Source organism: Cervus elaphus, chromosome 23 (assembly GCF_910594005.1).
Source record: "Cervus elaphus chromosome 23, mCerEla1.1, whole genome shotgun sequence".
Taxonomy (NCBI): domain Eukaryota; kingdom Metazoa; phylum Chordata; class Mammalia; order Artiodactyla; family Cervidae; genus Cervus; species Cervus elaphus.
Genome location: NC_057837.1, coordinates 61369894 through 61384952, shown reverse-complemented (window position 1 = coordinate 61384952; position 15059 = coordinate 61369894). Strand labels below are relative to the sequence as shown.

At 38.6% G+C, this 15059-nt stretch overlaps 1 protein-coding gene across 4 annotated transcripts in view; it reads right to left on the bottom strand.

Moving 5' to 3' along the window:
• The window catches only part of ASXL1 (ASXL transcriptional regulator 1), a 66353-nt gene that overhangs the window by 42228 nt on the left and 9066 nt on the right, over positions 1-15059 (bottom strand). The window lies entirely within an intron of this gene.

The following is a 15059-nucleotide window of genomic DNA, read 5'->3' as shown; positions in this document are numbered from 1 at the left end:
CAAGTATACTATCAAGGGTGAAACAGATTACCAGTCCAGGTTGGATGCATGAGACAAGTGCTCGGGGCTGGTGCACTGGGAAGACCCAGAGGGATGGGATGGAGAGGGAGGCGGAAGGGGGGATCGGGATGGGAAACACATGTAAATCCATGGCTGATTCATGTCAATGTATGGCAAAAACCACTATAAAAAAAAAAAAAAGAAAGAAATTCAACAGGAAAAGAGAAAATGAAGAACTGGATGGAAGACTTAATCCAACCTTATCAGTAATTATACTAAATGTACATGGTTCAAGCATCCTAATTAAAATGTAGGAATTATTAGACTGGTTAAAAATAAATAAGAGCCCAACTAGAAATATAAAGAAACTTTAAAGATAAAAGATATAGATAGGTTAACAGAAAAGATAGAAAAAATATGCCATGCAAAAACTAATGATAAGACAGCTGGATGCACTGTATCAGTAGCAAAATAATTTCAGGGAAAAAATAATATTGCTGGGGGGTAGGGAAGAAAAAATTTTACTAAAGAACAAGAAACTTGAATGTAAGGTTATACAGTCACTTTGGAAAACAGGTTGGCTGTTTCTTAGAAGAGTAAAAAGGAATTATAACTCAGCAACTCTACTGCTTGGTATCTACCCAAGAGGAATTAAAATGTTTATCCACACAAAGACTTGTACACAAATTTTCACAGTACTACTCTTAATAGTCCAAACAAGAAAATAATCCAAATGTCCCGGGGAAGTGGGGGAGAGGGAGACTCAATAAGGAGGGGAGATATATATATATATCTATATATATAAAATTATGACTGATTGGCATTGATGTATGGCAAAGACCACCACAACACTGTAAATCAATTATCCTCCAATTTAAAAAAAAAATTGATTTGGCCAAAACATTCATTCAGGTTGTTATATGATATTACAGAGGAACCTGAACAAATCTGTTGGCCAATTCAGTATTATGTGCAAAATAAGCTACAAGGATATGTTGTGCAACACAAGGAATACAGCCAGAATTTTGTAACATCTACAAATGGAGTATAACCTTCAAAAATTGTGAATTATTATACTGTACACCTTCAACATATAATATTGTACAGCAACTATACGTCAATAAAGAATCTTAAATTGCTTAAATAAAAATAAAATATTGGTTATTAAAAGAAAATAATCCAAATGTCTATCAGGTAAGGAATGGATAAGTAAAACATGGCAGATCCATACAACAGGATACTATTCAGCAATAAAAAGGAACAAACTATTGATATAAGTAGCACCCTCTTATCCGTGGGGAATATGTTCCAAGACCCCCAGGGGAAGTCTCAAATCGATAGTGTCAAACTCTATGTATACTATGTTTTTTCTTGTACATACACACCAGTGATAATTAAGTGTGTTTAATTTACTAATTAGGCACAGTAAGTGATTAACAACAATAATAAAGAAAACTGTAATAAAAGTTATGCAGATGTAGTCTCTATCTCAAAATTACCTTACTAGACTGCACTCACCCTTCTTCTGACGATGTGAGATGAAGGGAGGTGAATGATATAGGCCCTGTGTGTGACGCAGTGTCAGGCTACAAGAGGAAGGTCATCTGCTTCCAGTGACCCTGCATCACTGAGCCTCAACAGCATCAATGGCTGGATGCCAGGAGCACACAATGTCAATGGCTGGGGATCCCAGGTGGGAGGGCACAGGATGGCTCGAGATTTCACACTATTCAGATCAGTGTGCAATTTAACATTTATGAATTGTTGACTCCTGGAATTTTTCATTTAATATTTTCAGACTGCAGTTGACCACTAGTTACTGAAACCGCAGAAAGTGAAACCTTGGATAAGGGGGGACTATACTATACATTACAAGATGGCTAAGTCTCAAACACCTCACACTAAACGAAGGAAGCCAGACTTGAAGGGCTACATAATGTATAAGCCCATTTATATGACATTCCGGAAAAGGCAGAACTTCAAGGATAGAAAACAAATCAATGGCTGGGCAGGAGTTGAGGTAGGAAGAAATGACTACAAAAAAGCATGGGGGCGAGGGGCGGGAAGCATGGGAAAATTCTAGGGCAATGAAATTGCTCTGTATCTTATGATGGTGGCAAATACACATCTCTATGTGTCTGCCAAAACTCAAAGGACTATAACCTGAAAAGGGGGAATTTTACTGTCCATAAATGTAAAAGTGAATTTTCAGGGGAGGGAGAAGTACGTTAGCACCAACATTTACTGGAGCAACTGCATTCAAGCCACGTATGGCATACCTTTAAATAGCACTATTAAAATGCCAATGAAAATGTCAAAACAAATGTGAACTAAAAAAAACCTCAAATGAATTTTTTCTGAAACTCACAGAACTGTACAGTAGTACATCAAAATGAGTGAATTCTACTGTATGTAAATGATGTCATAATTTAAAAACAGGTGAAAAATAAACTATATTACATCCACAAGGCATGGGGCAACAGGAATTCTCATATACTATGAAAGGAATGTAAATTCATACAATTACTTTGAAAAACAGCTGTACTACCTAGTAATGATGATCAGGTGCAAGACCGACTGGTCAGCCCCACTCCCAGCAATGTACACACCCTGCAGAAGCTACCGCACACAGACGCCAAGAGATGTACAGGAATAATCAATCCTGCAGTGTCTGTTACAGCGAGAACCAGCAGCAACCCAAATACACATCAAGAGCAGAATGGACAAAGAAATCATGGAATATTCAAACCCTAAGACAGCATACGGCAGAAAATATGATGTTTTTCAATTAAATGCACCAACACAGATCAAGCTCAGAAACGGTGATCACAAAAGCAGCAAGTCTGAGAAAGACACATACAGTTTGATTCCATTCACATAAAGGTATTTTTAAAAGGCATGTTCAGCAATACAAACACATGTGGGTAAACCTGGAAATAAAGGAAGGCAATAATCAATATGAAAATGCGAACAGTGGTTATCTTACAGGGATAGAGACTCATCTGAGCAGAGGCTTCAAAGAGTATAGAGGATGTTCTGCTCCTGAGCTGGCTAGTGGATACAGAAGTGTGCAGTTTATTTCTTAGTTATTACTATTTAAAATAACACTCAACTTACATATATTCTCTTTTGCATAATTTATATACTTCACAATCTTAAAAAGCAAAAACAACACGTTCTCAAAGTAAGACACATCATGTCCAGTAGGTTTCACAGGCAAACTTTACAAAAAAAGAAAACAGTCTTAAAGACACTACTGCAAAGAATCAAGACAGGGAAAACAGCACAGCTTGTTTTGATGCCAAAACAGGGCAAGGTTTAAACCAAAATATCAAATGTAGATAGGTCACTCATGAACACAGACGTAAATCCTAAATAAACTATTCATACACTAAACCAACGATGTGGTATTTAAAAGAAAACCATGTCAAAGCGACATTTATCCTAGGAATACAAGGATGCTTGAACACTGGAAAAAAAATATACTGACATAATTCACTGCATTACCAAATTAAAAGAAATGAACTATGGTTCATTTACTCACACAAATACTGAGTATCTACCTTTTTCCTAGGGGCTGAAGAAACAACATTAACTGAAATTAAAATTCTTCCCTAGTGGACTAGTTCCAGTCAAAGGAGACAGAAAATAACAATAAACAAAGTATATATGATGTAGTATATCAGACAGTGATAAATACCAAGAGAAAAAAATCTAAGTCAGGCAACAGGGAGATTGGGAGAGCTATGCAGTGTGAAGAGGTCAGGGTACAATTTGGGCACAGACTGGAAGGAGGTGTGGAAGCAAGCCATGAAGGTGTTTGGGGAGGGAAGCATTTCAGACAGCTGAAGCAAAGGGGCAAAATCCCTGAGACAAACACTGGCAGCAGCATGTTTAAGGATCACCAAGGAAGCCACTGTGTTTATCAACCAGAATGACTGAAAGGGGACAGAGCAAGATGATGAAAGATGGGAGGGAGGGAGGCAGACGGTCAAAGGGCACTGCAAGCAACTCAAAGGATTTCAGCCTTTACCCTGAGTGAAGGGGGACTGGGGGGCTGAGCACTGAGGGATGACGCAATCTGACACAACCTTCTGAGTAAAATTTCCTGGCTGAGGAGGTGGTAAAAGTGAAGTATGGAGACCAGTTAGGAAGCTACTACAACAATCAAGGAGAAAGATGATGGGGACTCAAACCAGAATGGTAAGATAGGGTATATCCTGAAACTTAAGCCAACAGGATTTATTGATGATTACATGTGCCGTGAAGGAAAAAGAAAGTTCAAAGAGAACTCCAAAGTTTCTACCTAAGCAACCAAAAAGATGGAATTCTCACTAATTGACGTATTCAAGGTAAAGGTGAAACGCGTTTGAGGTGGGAAAATCGTGATTGTTCAGTCTGCACCAGGAGACAGACACCCCTACTCCAACACCAAGCATCTAAGTGACCACCACTACCGCTGCAGAAGACAAGTGAAGCCACAAAACCACAATGCACTGAAATTTGCCACTAGCATTTAAAAGCCTAACTCTCAAGAATAGGTCCTCAACAAAAAATCATCAGACATCTGAATAAGGCATGTGGAGTGAAAAAAAGGCCCACACTAAAGTATATAATCATGGAAATAAGACCTTAAACACTTTCAGAGAAAGGAAGTAGAAAAAAAGAAGGGGGGCACATACACAATGTTAGGAATCAGTATGTCACTAGACCTCAAGAGCAACACTGGACATTACTTTTTTTCTTTTTTGAGAAAACAAAGCTTACACTTTGGAGGTTTTCAAACACTCTATTCCATGAAAAAGAGATCCTGATAAACATTCTGTACCACATATTTCAGTTTTAATACTGACAATTACTATTCTGAATCAATTTAACTGTTTGGCAAAGAGAACTGCTACCAACCAAATCAGAACCACCTCTTTCTATGTGTTTTTCCACTGCATTTGTCTAACAAACCTACTATGATAGGTACTGATTCTCTGTACCTAGGGCCTAGTCAGGAGAAACACACCAAACAATCACCCAAATAATTATAATTATAAACTTACAAGTGAAAAGAAGTTCAGGGCACAACAGGAAAACCCAATTGAGAGAAGGCTCCTCTGAGGGCCTGACAATTAAGTTGAGACCCACTTAGTTGAGCCAGGCAACAAGTGGAGAGAAGAGACTTCCAAATAGAAGACCCTAAAACTGAAAAGAGCTTACAGAATTACAAGAACTGAAAGAAGGGCAATGTGGCTGAGCAAAGTTGGAATATTTTTGGTAAACAACATGGGAAACTATTCAGTTCAGTTCAGTCACTCAGTCGTGTCCAACTCTTTGCGACCCCATGGACTACAGCACACCAGGCTTCCCTGTTCATCACCAACTCCCAGACCTTGCTCAAACTCATGTCCACTGAGTCGATGATGCCATCCAACCATCTCATCCTCTGTTGTCCCCTTCTGCTGCCTTCAATCCTTCCCAGCATCAGGGTCTTTTCCTGAGTCATTCTTCCCATCAGGTGGCCAAAGTATTGGAGTTTCAGCTTCAGCATCAGTTCTTCCAATGAATATTCAGGACTGATTTCCTTTAGGATGGACTGGTTGGATCTCCCTGCAGTCCAAGGGACTCTCAAGAGTCTTCTCCAACACCACAGTTCAAAAGCATCAATTCTTTGGTACTCAACTTTCTTTATAGTCCAACTCTCACTTTCATACATGACTACTGGAAAAACCATAGCTTTGACTAAACAGACCTTTGTTGGCAAAGTAAATGTCTCTGCTTTTTAACATGCTGTCTAGGTTGGTCATAGCTTTTCTTCCAAGAAGAGAGCGGATCACATGGACTACAACCTAATCAAACAGATCACATGGATCACAGCCTTGTCTAACTCAATGAAACTATGAGCCATGCCATGTAGGGCCACCCAAGACGGATAGGTCATGGTGGAGACTTCTGACAAAATGCGGTCCACTGGAGAAGGCAATGGCAAACCACTTCAGTATTCTTGCCTTGAGAACCCCATGAACAGTATAAAAAGGGAAACTACTGCCAGGAGTCAAACAGAAATGTGTCATGATCAAATGATGTTTTTTAAAGTAATCTCTCTAGCTGCTTTACGGATTACAAAAGAGGAAACTGGATTCTAAGGAAGCAAAAGGGAAAGCAAGCAGACCAGGCAGAAGCTATTTCAGTAGCTAGCACACAAGGACAACTTAAAGGTGGCAGTGGAAATGCAGACCAAAAAAAAAACAATTTTAAAAGAAATGTCAGGAGCTAATTTACTAAAGAAAAGCTGGCATAAAGAGAAAACTAAAAGGATTACCTGACTGAAATGCGCACATTTCAAAGCCTATCTACTACATGTGAATCAAAGACAACAGCATCTTCCAGAAGAAAATGGACACCTTTTTGACTCCTTATTCTTCTGCCTCATGTTACACAAAGAATTCGAAGTTATTCTTTCAGAACCCTGAGAATGCATCTCAAACATTTGAGAACCAACTCATTTGGCAGAATACTCTGACCTGTCCTCCATGTGTTAAATACCAGTCTCTCAAATAACCAAAAATGTGACTTCATACCATTTACATTAAGTCCCCTACATACAAGCAAGTTCTGTTCTGAGAGTGCACTCCTATATCCAATTTGTACATAAGTCCAACAAAGTTAGCCTAGGTGCCCAACTAACACAATTGGCTATTTAGTACTGTACTGTAATAGGTGTATAATATTTTTCACACAAATAATACAGAAAAAAACAAACAAAAAATAAAACAATTTTAATCTTACAGTGCCTTGAAAAGTATAGTAGCACTGTATAACAGTTGGCACACAGGGGCTGGCATCGAGTGAACAGGCAAAAAGAGTTACTGACTGGAGCAAAGAAGGTGTAAGGTGGTAGAGATGACTGTCGGCAGTAGAAGATGGAGGGCAAGCTGCAGTTTCACTCATTCACGCCTGACGTTGATGGGATGCACATCACGTCTTTGAAAGTTCACAACTTGAAGATTCACACCAAGGAGACTTCAGTTCAGTTCAGTCGCTCAGTCGTGTCTGACTCGTTGCGACCCATGGACCGCAGCACACCAGGCCTCCCTGTCCATCACCAACTCCCGGAGTTTACCCAAACTCATGTCCATTGAGTCGGTGATGCCATCCAACCATCTCATCCTCTGTCATCCCCTTCTCCTCCTGCCCTCAATCTTTCCCAGTATAGGGTCTTTTCAAATGAGTCAGCCCTTCGCATCAGGTGGCCAAAGTACTGGAGTTTCAGCTTCAGCATCAGTCCTTCCAATGAACACCCAGGACTGATCTCCTTTAGGATGGACTGGTTGGATCTCCTGGCAGTCCAAGGGACTCTCAAGAGTCTTCTCCAACACCACAGTTCAAAAGCATCAGTTCTTCGGCTCTCAGCTTTCTTTATAGTCCAACTCTCACATTCATACATGGCTACTGGAAACACCACAGCCTTGACTAGACAGACCTTTGTGGACAAAATAATGTCTCTGTTTTTTAATATGCTGTCTAGGTTGGTCATAACTTTCCTTCCAAGGAGTAAGCATCTTTTAATTTCATGGCTGCAATCACCATCTGCAGTGATTTTGGAGCCCCAAAAAATAAAAGTCAGCCACTGTTTCGCCATCTATTTGCCATGAAGTGATGGGATCAGATGCCACGATCTTAGTTTTCTGAATGTTGAGCTTTAAGCCAACTTTTTCACTCTCCTCTTTCACTTTCATCAAGAGACTCTTTAATTCTTCTTCACTTTCTGCCATAAGGGTGGTGTCACCTGCATATCTGAGGTTATTGATATTTCTCCCGTCAATCTTGATTCCAGCTTGTGCTTCTTCCAGCCCAGCGTTTCTCATGATGTACTCTGCATATAAGTTAAATAAGCAGGGTGACAATATACAGCCTTGATGTACTGTACTTAAACTCTCTCAGGCTGTTTCCACCATTAGTATAGGAATAGGAAAACATATTTGTTTTCAAAAGACCAATGTGAGCAGTATGACGTCTGTCTGGAATATAGTCAGCACTCAAGCATCAGTTTCCATCTTTTCTACTAGATTTAACTAAACTAGAAGAAACTTCCTTAGGCTAAAGAAGTTCCTCAAACAATCCCAAAAAGTCTGATAGAGATCAAATGTAGTTTTCATACCAGCTGATCAAAAAAGTTCAAGGATTTTTTCACACACAGTCCCAAGGAAGGCTAAAGCATGGACAAGGTCTCCATTTTCCTACAACGCTGGTGCTTTAAAAAATCACACTTTAAAAAATTATCATCCTGCCTACCCCTCTAAACTGCACAAAATCATTCCAGTGGTGTTGCTTTACAAACCTCTGTTCCCTGACCTTTACCATTTAATTCTTACAGGGCTTGGAACTTCAGCAGGTAGTAGGACAAAGGGCCCCCTCATCATCTTTTAGGCATCAAACCAGAGTCAAACCAGGGCTCCACTTACAAGCAAGTTCTCTTTTCTCCCTGAGCGAGCTGAACATTCTGTCAGACAATAGAATACCATATTTTTCAAAGGTGTATCCAGGCAGCCCTTGAGAATTACTCCAATAAGAAAACTTTTACCAACCGAGGGGTCAAAACCTCCATCAAAACCAAACTATGACTACCATTAACCACAGCAAATGGTACCACTTTACCAAGAGACCTTCTATGCAGCACAGAGTGGAAAACGTTTACAATAAAACAGTCAGCCTCTAGTAAATTCCAAATGCACCACAAAAGAAAAATATCCAGAGCTGACTTAACTGTTCACACAATATAGTCTAGATGCTAGAATGTGAGCACAGAAAGGATCTCCACTGAATTCTGACTCCAGGAGGTTTTCAACAGAGCTTCAAGGTCTGGGAAAGATGTCCTGGGTGCTTGGGGCACAGGATGGGGATAGCAGAGTGCACCAGAGATGCTTGTTTCTACCAGAGCAGTTTCACAATCATCTATACTGTGCAGCTCCATTTCATGAGAAAAAAGGTTTTACACCTCAAGTTTTTTAAACAACCAATCTATTTCAACTTCTCAGTGCCGGAGACAAAGCAGTATAAATGGAGATATTCCATAGGACCTGAGGCAGTATGTTGAAACCCAGACCTCCATCTAGTCCAGTGCTCTCACTACCACTATATACCACTCATTCTGGTACAGAAAAGAACCACCATCAGAAATGCTGATATAATTAATGCAGAGTGCAGAAAAGGAAACCAACTGTCCATAACTAAAGACTACACTTTTAAGGATGTGAAAAGTTACTTGTGCTTAACAATTATAAGAACTTTCATTAAAGAGAATAAAACTAACATTTTGAGAAATATCAAGGAACTCATAAGATGCTTCAGAAAGATGAAGTAACCAAATGTCCTAAAATCTGAAGAAAAACTACTCTAAATTGGCACAATGAAAAGAAAGTGAAAACCACTCAGTAGTGTCCAACTCTTTGTGACCCCATGGATTAAACAGTCCATGCAATTCTCTAGGCCAGAATACTGGAGTGGGTAGGTAGCCTTTCCCTTCTCCAGAGGATCTTCCCAGCTCAGGGATCAAACCTAGGTCTTCCACATTGCAGGTGGATTCTTTACTAGCTGAGCCACAAGGGAAGCCCAAGAATACTGGGGTGGGTAGCCTATCCCTTCTCCAGCAGATCTTCCCAACAGTAATGAAACTGGGGTCTCCTACATTGCAGGCAGATTCTTTACCAAATGAGCTATAAGAACTCAAACTCAAAACGTGGATTCTAGTCTCAACTAGGCCACATGCATTTGTCACAAGGATACATGGTCATGAATAGGATACATGGTCATGAAGGATACATGGTCACTTAAACTATTAGAAGCTCAGTTTTCTGTTTGCAAAATACAAATAAACTAGATGATTTCAGAAGCTCTTCCACACTGAAATTCTAGGATTCTACACATTAAAAAATCATATATTTGATAAAGTTAACACAAATTATAAAAGATATCTAAAAACACCATTACCATTTTATATAAAAGAAATTCTTTCTAAGAGAGATGATCAAAGTTCAAAACTCTAAAAAGAGTAACATATCTAAAACGTACCTAAAACATTTGAACTGTAATGGCACAGTTTCTACCTTCAGCAATTGGAGGAAGCAGATTATGGCCATAGCCTGGGAAAGATTTATTTCTAGAGTCAGCAGATTCTTTCACAGATTAATGCAGAACTAACTGCTCTAAAGAGGACAAGAAAAAAACAGGATTCTAAGAAGTCAACTTGCTGAGAAGAAAAAATAACCCAGAATATACATATTCTGTAATAAAACCTATAAAACAAAACTAGATTATCAGGAGAACTATCTGGCTTAAGATTTTGATGATGCTATCCTCTACTTTTCATTCAGCCAATACTTATTACATGTGTATTATCTGCCAGACACAGGAGATACAGTGAAAACAAGCCCCTTGTGGAGGGAGGTCAGTGATAACCACGTAACCAAGCAAACACGGCAGGACTATGAAACAGTCAAAGCCCTGCCAACGCTGTGGAACCAGAACTGCTGTTTAGAGAAAGCCTCACTGGGAAGATACTCTTGGACTAACAACCAAATGACAAGAAGTTACTCCAGAGTTTTCCCGACAGAGCGGCTAGCAAGTCTAAGAGCCCTGAGGTAGACACAAGTTTGGGGCCTTTGAGAAACTGAGTGAAGGCCAAGCCAAGGTGGCTGAAGTATAATAGCCAAGGAGAAGGTGTCAGGACAGCAAATCAGAGAGGTAGGCAAGGACCAGGCAGTATAGTGGTGTGATATGCTTTGTGTTTTTAAAAGACCACTTTGCTTGAAATGCACTTATCAAAAATCAAAATGGATTCTGGTACTGCCTTTCAAATGACAGACTCTATAATTTATTGTCTCAAAGTCTCCCAGATATTTAATGGTAATGTAAATAGCTCTAGAATTGATGTAATTGTGGAGTTGTACAAGAAAAATTTAATTGTAGCTCTATAAATAACATTGTGAAACTGCAAAACTTACCTCCTTCTCTTCCTCCATTTGCTTTTATCTGCAAACTGTGAATTTTAATGGATGAATATTTCAAGTGCAGACATCTATTTCTTTTACCAGGAAGATTTTTTTTAATACTTTAAATTCAAATATTCTACATATTAAAAAGATTCAGCTAGACTTGCTATTTGAATTAAAGGACCCCTAAGGCTGAGCCCTACATCACCACGTGAGGTATAATAAGGTGCAAAAAGCCATGACATCTTCACTTGAGCATCATTTCACAATAAAGCTTTATGATGTTCAGATGACTGCAGTCATGCCGGACAGTGAGTGCAGGAATGGCCACTCACCAAACCAGAGTAACCTCACCAATGACACAGAAGCAAAGCTGTTCAGCATGACAGTCCTATAAACATGGGAAACTACCAAGGCGCTCTCACTAGTTTACAAGGATGGGAATCCCAAGCGCAAAAGACAATATAAATCCCATCTCTAACCAGGCAATGATGGACACTGATAGCCAACTTCAGAGAAAGCTTAAGGAAAGCAACTCAAATCAAGAATTCAAAGCATGGACAGATTTCATCTGCCCCATCCATCCCTGAGGACTAGCTCTAAGGCCTGATGCAAGCATCTATGTATGAAGTGTCAAATGTACCATCACATTACCTAGAACAAATTTTATCAGAGAAGGAATCCTGTGGCAAGCCCCAGAAGACTCTGGCTTTATCAGTAAAGCTTTGGTAATCATAGATAAAGCTACACAAATGTATTTAGAACAGAAAAAACTCCTATTTTCAACTAAGTAGCAAACTCCCATGCTTTCTGACCTTTATGGTCCACTAGAAGAGAGTTTCAAGCAGAAACCAAACCTTTCTGCACGTGCCTGTACTCAACAATATGAAAAACACTTAGGCAGAAAAAACACCACAGGATTTCAGATGTCACTACACCCTCAAAATGAAAATCAAGAGTATGAGTTAAATAACTTGTGCCTTCCTGTCCCTTATTACAAGCAAGACTCGGAGCAAACTACCCTTAGACAGACACCATACAAAACACCCCATCACTTCCATCTTTCACTGCTGAGTGGCTCTGGGCGACAACCTGGAACAGTAGACATGATGCAGCAGTACAAACGTAAAGGCGTCTGGAAATAACCAAGATTTCTACATGTTTATTAGTCCCTGAAAGATGTACTTAATTCTATAAGGCAACCAACCTGGAGTGTTTGAAAATACCAATGCCATGAAAAACAAAACAAGGTAAAGGAACTGTTCCACACTGAGAGAGATTGTAGAGATACGACAACCAAACATAATGTATGATTCTTGACTAAATGATTGACTTAAAAAATAAGCCATAAAGAATATTTTTAAAACCAGAAAAGATGTGAATATAGACTTATATTACACACTACTATATCATTAAGTTTCTGGACTATAATGATGATACTATGGTTATCTAACATAATGTCCTTGTTCTTAAGACATACATCCTGAGATGTGTAGGGGTGAAATACCAGTACTAGTTTAACACTTTTAAATGGTTCTGGGGGAAAATGCATACGTATGTACACAGGGATAAAGCAAATGAAGCAAACTTATAGCAATCAGGAAGAAAGCAAGCTGGCTGCAGTACTCCAATTTTTCTGTAGGTCTGAAATTTAAAAAAAAAAAAAAAATTCAAATAAGAAAGGAAAAAAATGCACCACCGTGGACTTTATTCAGCAGACCTAAGTCCTCAGGTGATCGGGACAGTAATCAGCTGGTTCATATTTTTGGTATCCTTTTTTATCCACTCCCAAATAACAATAAAGTAAATATCTGCACAACTTCTAGAAGACAGCGTGGTGATAATGAGGCAATTAATAAGACTAATCAATGATTCAGACTCTGAAGAAGCCCAAGGGGGCAGACGTGGGGGGGAGAATAAGGTGTGTCCGTATGTACCAACACAGCAAACATATTAAATAAACAAACAAGCACCAAAGCCATAAAGAAATCACAATCCAGTTTTTTCAAATATTATTTATACAAATTATTATCAGGTTACTAGCAGCAGAATTTGCAGGTTACCTTCACTTTCTCTGTTGCATTTTACTTTCTGTTACATTTCCATGTATCACTTTATAATAGGTCAAATGTTAAGAGACAGCATGGATAATCAGCCAAGCTAAAAGTCTACCAAAGCCACAGGAAAAAGCATCTTTCATTTTGGCTGTGAGTGAGATGCCAGAGGCAGGTCTACAGATGATTTCATCAAGATTATAAGTAGTATCTACTACCAAATGTGAAAAGCAAAGGATAATAATGAAGTACCAGAATGCAGCCATTATTCACTAATTCATTCATTAAATATGCACTTATTGACAGTCACTTTGTACATTATCCAAGTGCATAATGAAATGAATAAGACCCACCCTCAAGTATACAGCCTCACTTGGGGAACCAGACAAGCAAACCATGAACTCAAAAATATCAGGGAGGTGATGTACAACTCCAACGAGCAAGCTGCTAGGAAGACTGGGCAACATAAAGGCACATGCAGGTAAGAGAACGTGCTGAGCACATCAATCAATGCATCTCAGACATGGGCTGCAGACTAACAGAACACCCCTAAGCTTACAGCAAATTCATACAACGGAGTTCACTCAGAAAATTAAGATACTGAACTTAGTTCAAATATTTATTAAGCATGGACTATGCCAAGAATTCTGCCGAGTCAAATTACAAAGACAAATGAAACTCAATTCCTTTCCTTTAGGTGTCCATAGAAATAGATATTTCTCCTTCCTCTTAAAAGAGAAACATTCCATTAACAAGCACATTTGTAATACATATAATACATACAACTATAACTATACACAATTACATGTAATTACAATACATAATATATAATAGAAAAATGCCATTAACAAGCAATTAAGATTAAGGAACCTAAAGGACTATCATAAAGGCTACCACTTATTAAGGACTGACTGTGTCAGGTATGCACACACAATCATAAAGAAGGGTTATATATGTCCTAGGTTACAGAGCTAGGTATTGAACTCAAGGCTATCTCTTCCAAGGCTCAGTTTCTGACATTACATTATGCTGCCTTTTAAAGTCTGAAATTACAAATAAAATATAGAAAATAGCACAGACAAGGGAACATAAGATATACATGCGTATCTACAGATCAAGATTTATGACCACAGGTAATACAGCTGCTGTTTGTTCAAGTCTTCATTTTTAACAAACAAGTCTATCAAAACAAAACTAAAACAGAAAAGTTTATGGACTACTGCAATTTATAACTACATTATGGATGACTAGAAGGATTAGCATCAGATTTTCAGGTTCATCCTTCATCATCAACAGGTCAACTATGTCTAAATTAGGAGTCAGCAAACACCACCACCAAGCCAAATCTAGCACACTGTTTGTTTTTATAAATAAAGTTTTATTGGAACACACCTATGCCCATTCATTTGTGCATTACCTGTGGCTGCTTTCCTGCTTCAACAGTAGAGTTGAATAGTTATGATAGAGACAGTGTGGCCCACAAAACCTAAAATATTATCTGGTCCTTCACAGAAAAAAATCTGCCAACTCCTGGTTTACATGATATATATCACAAAGGCAATTAGCCTGTTCAATTAGCTCTACTTAAGCTTTATTGTGAATTCTACCTGATTTCTCTCCCATAGTAATTAATGTCACTTGGTAAATGCTAATGAGTTTTTGAATTTCCACAAGTATTTTCAAATTTCAATTATTTCCCATAAAGTAGGTCTTACTTAGCTGTCCTTCACAACATTATTACAAACAAATTCATAATTAAGCACATTTGCAATTACCCACATACATACTTATCCCTCTATTGCATATAATCTGAAAAGATTATAGACAAGGAAAAACATTACAGACACAATAGCTGATATGACTAAATATTTAATAATTCCTAATACCCTGTTCACACTAGATCGTCTCTCAATGTGCCATTTCAGAACAACAGCAGCATCCCTCGCCTGCCTATTAGAAATGCAAATTCGTGGGCCTCATTCCAGACCTACCAGGTAATCCTTATGAACACTAAAATTTTAAGAAC